General features: G+C 42.0%; 1 protein-coding gene across 5 annotated transcripts in view; it reads left to right on the top strand.

Moving 5' to 3' along the window:
• The first annotated feature begins 286 nt into the window (after positions 1 to 286).
• Positions 287 to 13,220, top strand: part of DENND4C (DENN domain containing 4C) — a 69,161-nt gene continuing 56,227 nt past the window's right edge. For 3 of the 5 annotated variants that reach the window (XM_072031654.1, XM_072031656.1, XM_072031657.1), the window contains exon 1: positions 291 to 425. The gene's annotated coding sequence lies outside the window, so the exon portion shown is untranslated. Of the gene's footprint in view, positions 426 to 13,220 lie in introns of all 5 variants that reach the window. The other 2 variants (XM_038169853.2, XM_072031655.1) reach the window with 2 other exon arrangements.

A 13,220-nucleotide genomic window follows, 5' to 3' on the forward strand; every position in this document is an offset into this window, starting at 1 on the left:
GATTTATCCTGTCAGGAAAGCCGGCTGCGGGCTGGGAGGACCCTGGCACCCTGTGCACCCCCCTCGCAAGCTCCCCGCGCCCGGCCGGTTGACCTGGCCGCCGGCTGTGAGGGGGCCCCCGCGTCCCTCGCCCTGCGAGGCCCGTGCGGGCGGCGGCCGGGCCCAGGGGCTCGGGGCTCGGGCGCCCCCTGTCCGCGGCAGCGGCTCCGGGCGAGCCCCGTGCCCGCTCCCCCCGTCCCGGCCGCCGCCGCCGCCACCGCCTCCTTTCGGGGCGGGCCCTGGAGCCGCCTGTAGGCGTTTGCGGGGGAGAAGGGAAGATGGTGGCCGCTTCCTCCGCGGGCGGGAGCGGCGGCGGCGGGTCCGGCTGCTCCTGAGGCGGCAGGAGCGGGGCGAGGCTCCGCGACCCTCGGGGCGGCTGCGGGCAGGTGAGCGGCCGCGGGAGGGGAGGGGAAGGGAAGCAGGGCAGGGCCGGGCCGGGCCGGGCCGGGGGGGCCGGGCAGCGGGGCGGGAGGGGGGCAGGGGGCCTGACAGGCGGCGGGACGGAGCGGCAGCGGAGCGGCAGCGGAGCGGAGCCGGCGCCGGCGCCGTGCCCGCCTCGCACCGGCCGCCCGGCGGGGCGCGGCAGGAAGCCGGCAGCGCAGCGGGGAGCGCCCTGCCCGGCCCCGCAGCCCCTTCCCTCGCCCCTCGCTCCGGGGTTTTCCTCTTCGGCGGCGGGGAAGGGCCGGGCAGGGCAGGGCAGGAGGCGCGGAGCCTTCCCCCAGCCCCGGCGAGGGCTCGGCTCCCTCCTCCTGCCCCGGCAGCGCTTCTGCGCCGCGCAGGGTGGGGAGGGCGGGGGCGTGTTCTCGGCTCTTTTTTTTTTATTTTTAATTTATTTTTATTATTATTTTTTATTATTATTATTTTTTCTCCTGTTAAAACCCTCGCTCTTATCCCCAGTTCTGTGCTGCTCCCCCTCGTCCGGCCGCCCGTCCCTCGGGACCATGCCCGGCCCTCGCCCCGGCGGGGCGGTGGCGCCGCGGGGAGGGCGCAGGTGGCCGGCGGCGCAGGTGAGCGCCCCGCGGGCACCTCCCGCCCTCCCTTTTCCCCTTTTTTTTTTTTTTCCCCTTCCCCGGGCACCCCCCGGCTCTGTGCGCGGGGCCGGGCTGTAAGGAGGGCAGGGCAGCGGCGTGGGGGCTGCCCGGTGCCCTGCGCCGACATGGAGGCGGGCGGCGCCATGGCTGGCAGGAGGGCACCGCGTAATGGCGGGGCCCCCGGGGCTTGGCGCTGCCTCAGCGCCGGCCGGGGGCAGCGGGGGCAGCGGGGGCAGGCTGCCCGCGGGGCTGTCCGCAGCTCGCAGCCTCAGCCAGGCGCCTGTCAGCGCCAAGCGTCACCTTCCGAAAGGTTCAAGCACCGCTTCACGTGTCAGTGATGCGTCTGCCGCAGAAGGGGTTCAAAACACGGACAGAAGTACGCGAGCACACACCAGGTGTTGGCACGAGGCGATCTTCGAGGGCCCTGCCAGCCCAGGGCGGCTCCGATCTTAAATGCCTGGGCTGCAGGGATCTGCTGCTCTGCTGCCGCTATGGTCAAGTGTATCCCGACGCGGGCCCTTGTGCTGGCTCCAAACTTAACGCCCGTGGCTAAGCTTTTAGCCCTGCCACACCAGGGCTTAGCTTGTAAACAAACAGCGTGTTCGATTTGACCGCCTCTCAGCTGCATCAGCGTGACTTCTGAGGGACTAGTATTCCCCTGTATTTGTAGTATTTTCTGGGCTTATTGTGACTTACAGCTCACCAAGCTAAATTTGAGCCTGCAGATGTTGCTAAAAAGAAAGCTATTTGCTTTTAATTACCTCTGATAGCTCTCTTCTTGTGTTTACCAAATTCAAGGTTAGTGAAAGTTTCTGCATCACTCTTTTAAATGTAGCATGTCAGAAGTCAAGGGAGTAAACATTCTCTGTGCTTTAGGGGGAAAAATAATGATGGAATGCAAATTACCTCATATGTGTTTGGAAAATGACAATTTGAACTTTTTCTGAGGGCCACTATAACCAAACTTAAGTGACTAACGAGACTAGCACATATATTTCAAATGCTTGTCTCAAAGAACACAGTCAAAACACACACACACATGCACACACAAAATCCTGTTAGATAGCATATACTTTTATTGTATATGATGACAGTAAGTCTTTTTAATAAGTTCTTCAATAATTGGCTGGCTGGCTGCTTTTTACCATTCCAGTGGATCTGATATGCTGATAATGCATTCTGTCTTGAGTAGTTGTGGTGGTTTAACCCGGCTGGCAGCTTAACACCACACAGCCGTTCGCTCACCCTCCACCCTCCTTCTCTGGGATGGGGGAGAGAAATGGGAAAGTGAAGCCCGTGAGTTGAGATAAAGACAGTTTATTAAGACAGGAAAATAATAATAACAATAGTGATGATAACAATAATGATGATAATAGTACTAAGAATAATAATGTGTACGAAACAAGTGATGCACAATGCAATTGCTCACCACCCATTGACTGATGCCCAGCCTATCCCTGAGCAGCTGGCTCTCCCACCCCAGCTAGCCACCCCTATGTATTGTTCAGCATGACCCCAGATGGTATGGAATACCCTTTTGGCCAGTTTGGGTCAGCTGTGCTGGGTCTGTCCCCTCCCAGCTCTTGCTGCACCCCCAGCCTGCCCACTGGCAGGACAGAGTGAGAAGCTGAAACATCCTTGGCTTGGTGTAAGCACTGCTCTGCAACAATTAAAACATCGTGGTGTTATCAGCACTCTTCTCATCCTAATCCAAAACGTAGCAGCCTACCAGCTACTAGGAGGAAAATTAACTCTGTTCTAACTGAAACCAGGACAGTAGCACAATGGAAGAATTCAGGAGGGAAACCAATATACGATACTGCAGATATCTATGTTAAAATGGTTACTAGCACGCATAGCAGTAATAGCTGTAAAAATAACAAGATTTGCATTTTCTTTTAATTGGCTTATAAATTAAGATGGACATTTTCTTAAATATAAATGGATAAGGATAACATTACATTTGGCTGTTTCTTCTTAGGTTAAGGTTGGTTAAAGTAACTGTAATGAGATCTTCGGCTATGCACATTTGTTTTCTTGCTTGAGTGTTTGAATAATCAAAGGTTGTGTATTGGATTTCTTTCTTATTAACTCTTGTAATCTCTTACGAGTAAAGATGTTTCCTTCTGTGCTAACCATCTAACTAGATCAAAATTGGGATATACAAATAACAATATGGATAGCATCCCTCTGATTCAACATGTATGAATTCTCATAGCAAGTAGCAGTGGCACGTATTGTTGAAATACAGTGCTTGGAACAGAATCTGTATAAATGTGGTTCTTTCTTTGGTCTGTCTTTGACCACTGGAGAAGTGTGTTTGGAGTTCAGCCTTGGCATGCTTTAAGGACAAATAAGTTCCAGAGGTAGCTTTGATGTGCAGATCTGTGTTTGTTTAAATATAAAGAAGGAATAAAGTCTTAGCAGAATGAGGTGGGAAAGGTATAATTGCCAAACATGCAAGAGGAAGTTAAGGTAGTCTTACGACTGTCATGTAAAAGATCACATCGCTTATTCATAGAGTTTACAGATAAATTTCAGTGGCAGCTACAAGCACAGAGCAATCAGTATGTGTGAAGACTGTTTAATGTCTTTGGTAGTCTATATATTGTTCTCACGTTGCAGGGCCTCCTTTCCTGATGCAGTCTTCTGAGTGGAAAAAGGCAGCAAAAAGCATCTGTAACCTCTAATTTGGCTTCTTTTTTGTTCAGAGGTAATTTGTACTGTAGAAATTTGGCTGGTGGAACTTTTTTTTTCTTGTGTTTGCTTGTCAACCTGAAGCATGTCACTGTCTTGAATGATATTCAAGATACTCAACATCTTGGTGTGGACAAACTCTAAAAATGGGGTTCACGATCATGTTATTAAGTTGCCTCCTATGCGAATTGCCACGTAGTTGTCCATTACTGCTTAATCATATTTGTAAAATGAGAATCACTTTGCTACACTGCAGCACAAGACCTGCTTTCCTCATATAGTGCTTCTGTGAGACTGCAAACTGAAGTCTTTGGACTTTGATCTACTTCTTAGCTTCCGTCTTGCTACAAAAATCATCCCTCTCACAAACTCTGATATGCAAAATTCTTGTCCTTGGTTATATAAAAATGTGATGCTGCTTTTTTCCTGTGTGGTAAAGAATTACTGTTGCTGGAAAAAATCCACTTGTGTGATGATAATGACCATGCTTTGTTTTTGCAAAGTCGTGGAGCTGAAGGCTGACATTGGCTTCTGTGCAAACAGTTGTTAGAACCTGAAAAGGTGAGTTCAAGACAGTTTCTGGGTTGTGAAATAGGTTCTGGTGGAGTGGGACTGCTTGTTGTTTAGTTATTCTTGTGACTACCTCTGTCATAAAATATGTGCATGCGAACATATTCTCAGGTTTTAGGAATACAGTTATACTGGGGCATATGCTCCAAAGTGGGATAGAGCAGAAGGCTGAGGCTCGGTTAATATCTTGCTGTACTCCTATGTTTTTCTTAAATGTTCTTCAAGGGTGTATCTGGGGTCCTGATGATTACCATCGGCTTTGGCATACAGGAAACTTAAAGATGGTTTTTAGAGTACCAAAGATTATAATGCTATTCTCTGCTTATGCATGTGACTCTTTTTTGAATAGTAAAGAGTAACAATCTCGGGGTTGTTGATACAGAGAACAAGAAGAATATACCTACGATTTCATGAATAAGGTTGGCTTGGCTTGCATCTCATGAAACATTCCTTTTACTTTGTGTCAGTTAAATACATTGAGGCAATTCTGCCGGACTCTTCTTTGGCCTGTCTTCATTTTGCGACATTACAGTTCCTTTCCTTTGCTCTCAAAAACGTCTCTAAAGAGACTTGATGCTTTTCAAACATCAACCAAAAGCCTGTGCTTTTCTGTTTAAAAGATGTTACAAATAGTGTAAATCAGGGATTGACTTGCAAATTAAGCTGTTCAACTCTGGCAGCAAAAGCTGAGTTTACAATTACAAGTCTCCAAAGTAGTTGAAGGTTTCTTCCTCTTGAAATTAAAGTGTTTTCCAGTTCTGAACGAATTGCAGCTCTACTACAAAAAATAGCTGTTTTTCCCTAGCGAGGCAAAGAACCCCATGTTTTTTTCTTTCTCCCCAGACTTACTCATTTCAGTGATAGCTTTTGCCTTTCTAATTAATTACAGTCTTTGATCAGTAACACTTAAGCTGAAGTCCAGTCACTGATGCATTCTTCAGTGCTCCTCTTCCCCTTTGCGAGTCTTTCACGTTGGGGCATTGTGTTACTGGTGAAAGCAAAACTTCCCTCCTAACCCAGTGGTGCTATTCCTGGTGTCACATAGCATGGCTCTAGCCTTCTTTGTTGTTCTTTGGGGAAGAAACTAGATTCTCACCCAGATAAGAAACCTGATGTAGGTTGCAGTCTTGCAAGTAAGGTGTCTTCCTGTCTTGTCTTTATAATGTGGAAACTCTTTCTGCTATAAGAAGATGCAAAAATGTGGTTGAATGTAGGAAAGGGTACAACAACTAGAGAGCAGTTAGCTAGGAGCAGCATGTGATGAAAAAGACAATCAAGCACTTACTGTTTCAGGAAAATCAAGAAATCGAGGCAAACTATATCTAGATGTTTAAGCCTTGAAATTTCTGCAGGATGTCTGTCTTCGTCTAATAGAGACTTACAGAAAGGAAACATAAGGCAAACTGCTGAGTCACAGCAACAGGTAGTTCAGTCAGTTACTCTAATCATTGAATGGGGCTATTGCAAAATCTGCAAACAGGTGTGGCCAGTTTTTTCGATAGTTGATCGACCAGCCATCCTTGGAAGTAACTGCAGCAGCTTGACTAGATCAGGGAACAGTTTAGACCAATGTCTTTGTTTTCTTTATGTTTTGAGTTCTTCCAGTTACATTTTGAGTGTAACTGGCCCTCATGAATTTGAGTAGTGAATGACCCTAATGAGAATATAAACTGACGGATATCTGGATGTAAGTGGCAGAAAATTGTTGTGCTTGAAGGTAACGTGAACCCAGCTATACTGAGTTTTGTGTGTGTGTTTTGTTTTCTTTTTGAAAGCACAGATGATATCTTTTCCAAGATTCCTGAAGTGATTGAAAGTATGCTGTGTGTTTACCAGATGAAATCCCTACAAGGGTATGGGTAGCCTGAGAAATGTTTAATGCATGTAAAGGATGTATCTTACAACTGTTAAGTTTTTGAAGACACTGAGGATGTGACTAAAGAGAGGAATATTTAAAGAAGTATATTTTAGGTTAGGGAGACCCATCTTTCTTGTCTCCTTTTTTCCTCTGCTGTTCACAGCGTACTTCTTAGGGAACAATTTCTAGTAAAAGCTTCACTGTAGCTGCTCTGAATTATCCTTTGAAGCTTCTCTTTCCAGGTCCTGTAGAAGGAACTTAGGAAAGCTAACCATTTGAGGTCAGGTTTTCTTTTCTGAACAGGTCCCAGAAACATCTACAAATTAAAATTTGGATATAGCAGGAGGAGGAAGAATAAAGTCACTTGCTTGTAAGCTTTCTAAATCATGATCCACTGTGATGTATAGATGTGGTTTGTTAATGAACTGAGTAGAATTTTAAAATGTTTTACTGGCGCATTATGCCTCATCCAGGTTTGTTTGCAGTTCTGAATATTAGAGGGTAAGCAGGACATAAAAGGGAGAACTTCCTAACTGCATAAGTATGTGACTGTTTTCTCAGAGTTCTGATTAAACCAGATAAAGCAAGTCTACCAGTCACCCATACAATGTTAATTTGACTCTTGAAGTTGATCCTCGCAGTTAGACTCATCAGTGAAAGACTAGACTTTTTTCTGACCTTAAAATTATGCATAATCTTGGGATGCATTCTTACTTAACTTTTTATTTTTATTTTTATTTTTTTATTTCTCTTGGTTTTACCTTAGGCTTGAAGTAGTCATTCTCACTATCTTTTTGTTGTTGTTGTTGTTGTTTGTTTGTTCTCTGGATAAAATAGGAGAAGAGCATCATTAATGTCGTCTATACTAATAAACTACATAAGCAAACTCGAAGCCTTACTGGTACAAGAAAATCACAAGTCATAAGTAGAAACAAGCTTTGCAAACAAAAAATTGGTTTTGCTGACGGTGGTGTACCTGCTCTGGGGCTTGTCTATAATACCTGTATGTCTCTGAAAATATATATATATTTTTTTTTCCACTGCTGGCTACGCTGGTACAACTCTTCTAGGGAAAAACTAAGCCATTAGCATTAGGCTTAATAAACGAAGGAGAAAGTTGTGCAGGAATAGGTAAACCAAAGAGTTTCTGTTTTCAAAAACACCTAGTGTGTGCCTCATGCTTTCTTTAAAAAGGCAGTGTCTTTTTCAAACTGTGGTATATATACTTTTGCTGTAGATGTCATCTTGTAAGATAATTACATGTGAAGGCCTTAAGTTCCTTTGGATTATGATGACTCATTCACCATGAATGTAATGACTAATGTGACATTTCAGTTTAATTTAAAGAAAACAGAAGAAATGCTGCACATAGTCATTTTTATAGTTTTTATCCTTTCTTCTGTGAGATTCACAGTACACGTATGTTGTTTGCACTGTTAACGTCAAAACCTTTGCTTCTTAATCTCTCTGAACTAAGTGGTTCTGTTTGGAGGAAAAAAAAATCTATAAATAAGTTGTTCCTCTAACTTTAGACGGCTTTTCTAGCTGTTGAACCAGAACAAATCTGAGAAAGAAAATTATACTTTGAGCCTCAAATGCCTTTTGTCTCTTGAACCTTTTAAAAAATCTCATCCTGAACTGGTATGCTTGCTTGACAGAAGTGAAAATTCTTTGTTGGCGTTGGAGGTATTTTACCTGTGCTGTAAAGGCCCCAAAGCTTGAAAAGTGGCCTACAATACTTGAGACAAACTTGACGGATCATACTGCTGGTGATCTATCTATCTATTATTTTCTATTTTTCTATTATCTATTATTTTCCCCTTCACTTAAAAAAACAAAGAACGATGGTGTTATTCAGCAGTGTATTTTGTTCAGTGGTTATTGACTTTGTCTTGAACAGAAATCTCTGAGTTGCAGAAGAAAACATTTCTCAGGTTTTGCTGTGAACATTTAGTCATCCTACCCAGCTTTTTTAATCCTTGAGGAGTTTTCACACCTCTGTTCTATGTGTTGACTTTCCTCTAAGGGAAGATGACTGGATTGAACATCTGCATTAAAATACTTCGCTTTTGAGTTGTCCAGGTTGCGAAGTTCAAAGTTACTGCAGATGACTCTATCTGTGTTCCTTTTTTGTCAGTGCTCAGTGTTGGTGCTTCCCGCACGCTGTCAACAAATGACAGAGCGAGAAGAAAAAAAAGAAATAAATCTCAGAATTGAAAGCATTAAAACAGTGTTACTGAGGTCTGTGTGATTTCCTTTCTTTTGAGCGGGGACTGAAATGCTCTCACTATGTAACTGTTGGCCAACCTGTGTCTTACTGCAGACAGTAATATGTTAAATAACTGCATGGTGGATTTTGCAAAGTGAGAAATTCTGAATTTCAGTCCACCCTGAATGTAGCCTCATGCCTGTGTGTATGCCACTGCAACCAGGCTTTAGTGATGGGTCTGTGCTGTTGTGTGAGTTGTGCGGGGAAATAAATCTTGGGAAAGGTTGTCTGTTTGAATTTTTTATCAGCCTTGAGAAAAACAAGAAAGAGATTGGTTCTCTAAATTGAATTTGACCTTTCCAAGATGATTTAATTAGAAATATAAAAGCTGGCAATAGTAAATTACATCCACAATTGTTCTTTAGGAAACAAAACAGTTTTTTTTTTTTCTAAGGGGACATGCTTCCTTTCTTCTTAATGTGTTACTAAACCACTTACTACATAAAAACATGCATGAACAGCATTCTAAAAAGGAGTGCATATGTTAACATAAGCACTTTAAAGACAAGTTCATAATTTAAACTTCGACAGAAATAGCTATTTCAAATCAGATAATAACAGTAGTATGAGGGGCACAACAGGATTAAACAGTAAATCCACGCTGTGCACAATAGAGTATGACTTAATAATCAACTTTGCTTTCAGAATCCTATTATATGTAACTTTTAGGTTCTCTGAATGGGTATTTTCCAGATTTTTAGACAGATTCGTTGGATACTGCTTGTAATGTCAGCTGATGTATTTTAAAGTTATCTTTTCTTCCCTGATCTTTGTGTGTGTTGGTATATTCTTTGTAAGATCCAACTTAAGCAATCTTACTTTTTTAAAGTCTGTATAAAATCACTTTCCTGTAGATGTCTTGCCAAATCACTTTCCTGTAGATGTCTTGCCTGAGAACTTCACCACTGAGTAATACAGCATAGATATTTTGATTGTTAGATGATAATATTACAAGGAAAGTCAAAATATGTGTAATCAACCTGCACATTTACTTGCCATTTGTTGAATGATAGGATTTAATGACAGAAAGAATCTCAGTTTGCTGTTCTTCAACAGCTTTTTTTTTTTATAATTGCTTGAGGAAAATATTTACTGATACATTCATCTGTGCAAGTAGTAGTATCTTTCTAATACATAATCTTTCACAACTCTAATAATCTTGCATTTGCCACGTGCTCAGGCTTTAAAGGATTCAAATACTCTTGTTTTCCTGAGTATATGCTCAGGAATACAAGTGAGCACAACAAGAAACAAGGATTAGTAACTGAGGGCTTTCAAGAGATGGAAGTGTACGTTTATTAAAATATATTGCAGAATTCAGAAAGCGGGAAAAGATTTTTTTGGTTTTGTGGTAAAAATTAGATGTTTTTGTTGCCTCACAAGTGACTGATCATTTTAGCATAAAAGAAATGAGAAAATATGCATTGGATTTTCCATAGAATAACTTTCTTGCCTGTGAATAAAAATTACTTTTGTCAGAACGAACTTTGGCAATATTTTCATGTTTATTCTGGAGGATGAGTTATAGTCATAATGAAGAGTTTGAGTCACTTCTAATGCATGCTTTGAAGGTACGCATTTTACTTGATGACTTTTATTTGTAAACGTTTTTCCATTTCCATACTTTTAATATTGAGATCCCTTTCATATCTGCTGGGTGGCTTTGGTCCCTTTCATCTGGCCTTTGGAGTTTTGGAGTACGGCTGCATGGATCTTCTCATGAATATCCTTTAAAATAAGTTAGAAAAAGCATGGGAGGCAACTGTTGCCTGTTACTGTACTTCCTGAGGTTGCTGTGATCCGTTTTTTTTACTATCATTTATCTAGGAATATGTTAAATATTAAACGAAGGGCTTATCTTCAGGAGGTTTTGCTACAACGTTTGACAATGCAGGAAGCAGTTCTGAAAACTGAAGGCACACAGTTTCAGGCATTACACGCCTGCCTAAGCTTTTCACGCTGTGTGTTTGTAGTAACTTCATTACCTCAGCCACTTCACAGGTCACCTTGCAGAGGAGTTGCTCTGAGGCCTAGCTCATACTCTTTCCGCGCTTGCTGCAGATGTGCTAGTGCAAACCCTCCTGCAAAACCATGCTGCAGATCAAGATTATGATATGGCTGGTGCTGCATGAAGAACAGAAAGACACTTCCTCCACTGGGCTCCTTACTGCTGAAGCATAAAACAAAAGACATGAATATTCTAACTTCTATCAAGCATGTGGTTTGGGCCTTTTCAAGCCATCTTGGCAAAAGAGTGTTTCTTAATGAGGAGTTGGCAAGAGGATTAAAAGACAGACTTTCTGAAGTGTTAATAAACTCCTGCCAAGCTTGAAAAGCAGCAGAGAAAGAATGAAAATGCTGATGTGAAACTGAGTGATTTGAGGCTGCCGTCAAAGGCCAAATAGAAATGTGAGTCATCCTCTTGATAACTGGGGGTGTTTAGTGGGGTGGGGATAGGCTCCGAAGCTCTGAAAGTGTGTGTTCGATGCGATAAAGATGTCAGAGGAGAGATCGAGAGAGAAGAATGACAGTCTACAGCCTTCTGCAGCATTTTTTCCCCAAAAGATAAAAATGAGGAAACCAGTGTTCCTTCAAAGCCAGTGAAAAAGACACTCCAGGTCTGTGGAGCCCTGTTTACGGAGATTTCAAGAAGCATTTGGTTGATTGTGTTGTGGACCATTAGCAGAAATGAAATTGAAGGATGATTCTGGCAAAATAGTTCCAATGCTACTACTTAACTTTCAAGTGCCTGGTAAACAGAACTTGTGGGTGACCTCTGAGGTGCATTTGAAACAGAACATCTTTTCCTCTCTCCTTTCGATTTCTCAAAAACAAAATGCAGTCCAGCCCTGCCCGCTCAGAGAAGAAAAAAAAAAAAAAAAGGCCCAAGAAGCTACCAAAAAAGCAGTCTAGGAGATTTTGGGCTCCCAGAGGGCACTTAACCACTGGACTATTGTCTCTTGACTTTTTCTTTACTGTTTTATTTTTGTTTCAGGCTACTATATTTGGCTTTGCTCCAGCAGTTTCCAATTACAGAAAGCCTTCTCTAGCAAAGAATGTTTCCAGGGCTGCAGATGTTTCAGTCATTACATAATACTGAGCATGGCTAACCTTTAAAGCTCGCAACTGGGCAGTAAGTACATTTTATAATGTACTTTTCTTGCTCTGAGAACTAGCATTGTTATCTTTCTTATTAATCTTCTTATAATATTATTATTAATTTTTTCTTTTGGACTCTTTCTGCCCAGTGTCTGGAGTAGTTATTTTCTGCTACATTAAAGAACAGTTTGGATACATCACTGATAAAACAAGATGAGACTGGTTTATTAAATGAGTATAGCTGAACTGCTTGCTGATTATCATTCTTCCCTTCTCACATCTTTTCCATTTCTGCTTTCTGTCCTTGGCAATAGATCTTCATTTACTGGTACCAAACTTGCTTTCATTGATTCCAGCTGTTTCTCTTCCAGTCCCTGTAGGTCACTTCAGAATTTGTGTTTTGGCCTCACAGTCTGTAACCACTCCAATTTTTATACCACTGGACAACTTGGAATTACTCTGCAATAGAAAAAATGAACTATTGAGTATGGCAGAGAGAGACCGGTGTAGGTTTTGTTTCTTACTGCCCCAATCCTCCCCGTCAAAGTAAGATGTTTCTGAGTGGCATTTTCACGCTTGTGGCTGTCCTGGGTCACAGGATCTGTTAACTGAGTGTCATTTTCAGTCAGTTGTAATTCATAAATAGCTGTTCAAGCTGTTACTGCACAACTTCACTTTGAAAGCATTGCTGTGTTTGACACAAGCTTATATATCATAATCTCATTGGCTCACAGTTTTGCAGCAACAGTAACTGGTTTTGCTGGCAATCTCAAAAAAAAAAAAATCTGACTAAAAACACAGTTTAAAAAAACGTGATGTTTTTATTTCAAATATAATGTTTTCAGTAGTTTATTTTTGTCTCGACAGAGTAATTCCAATTTATTAAAGTTGAACATCTGTGACTAGTTCCCTGTCTTGATTATTTTTGTTAAAGCAATCCAAGGAATTGCACATAGGACAGGAAAATAAAAATCCAAGGAAAATTCAGGGTAATTAAAAACAATAATATATTTTGTTCAAGGGTAAAATTATTTTAAGTGGTTTCTATTTATTCCTAAAACAGGCCAGAAAAGCTGTTAGACTTCTCAATAAAATTGATGCTTCAGTGGCAGAATATATATGCCTCACAAAACTAGCGAGTTAGGTAATTATCACTTATTACACTAGTGGATTTACAAAATAAGTTCATTTCCTCACCATCCCTTCTTCATATGAAGCACGCTGTTCTGTCATTTCAAGCCAAGCTTGAAACTGAAAAGAAAAACTACATCGGAAGAGTAGAGGCACCTGTTTCCCATTATACAAGTGGAGTATTTGCTAGTGGTGCTCATGAAAATGTCAATAATAGCCAGAGATACCAAATGCCTGCCCCAGTGAAGTTTTAAAGAATTTTTGATGTCTATAGCCATCTTAAATGTTACGAAAACTAAAAGTGTGGAAAAAAATATATATTATTTTCCCCACCTGTGGTGTTTTAACCTTTGGTCTTTGGATTTTAAGTAAGTCTGCTAATTTGGTGCTGTGTTTTTGTGTTTCATCAAGTTGTAAAGTGCAGTTTATTTTCTAGTATTTCAGAAGCTTAACACAAAAGGGGTTTTGTTCTCAAACATTCAGTTTGCAGAACTATGTTGCTTAACTTATTTCTAGAAGTGAGGGT

This window comes from Anas platyrhynchos, chromosome Z, assembly GCF_047663525.1.
Source record: "Anas platyrhynchos isolate ZD024472 breed Pekin duck chromosome Z, IASCAAS_PekinDuck_T2T, whole genome shotgun sequence".
NCBI classification, from domain to species: domain Eukaryota; kingdom Metazoa; phylum Chordata; class Aves; order Anseriformes; family Anatidae; genus Anas; species Anas platyrhynchos.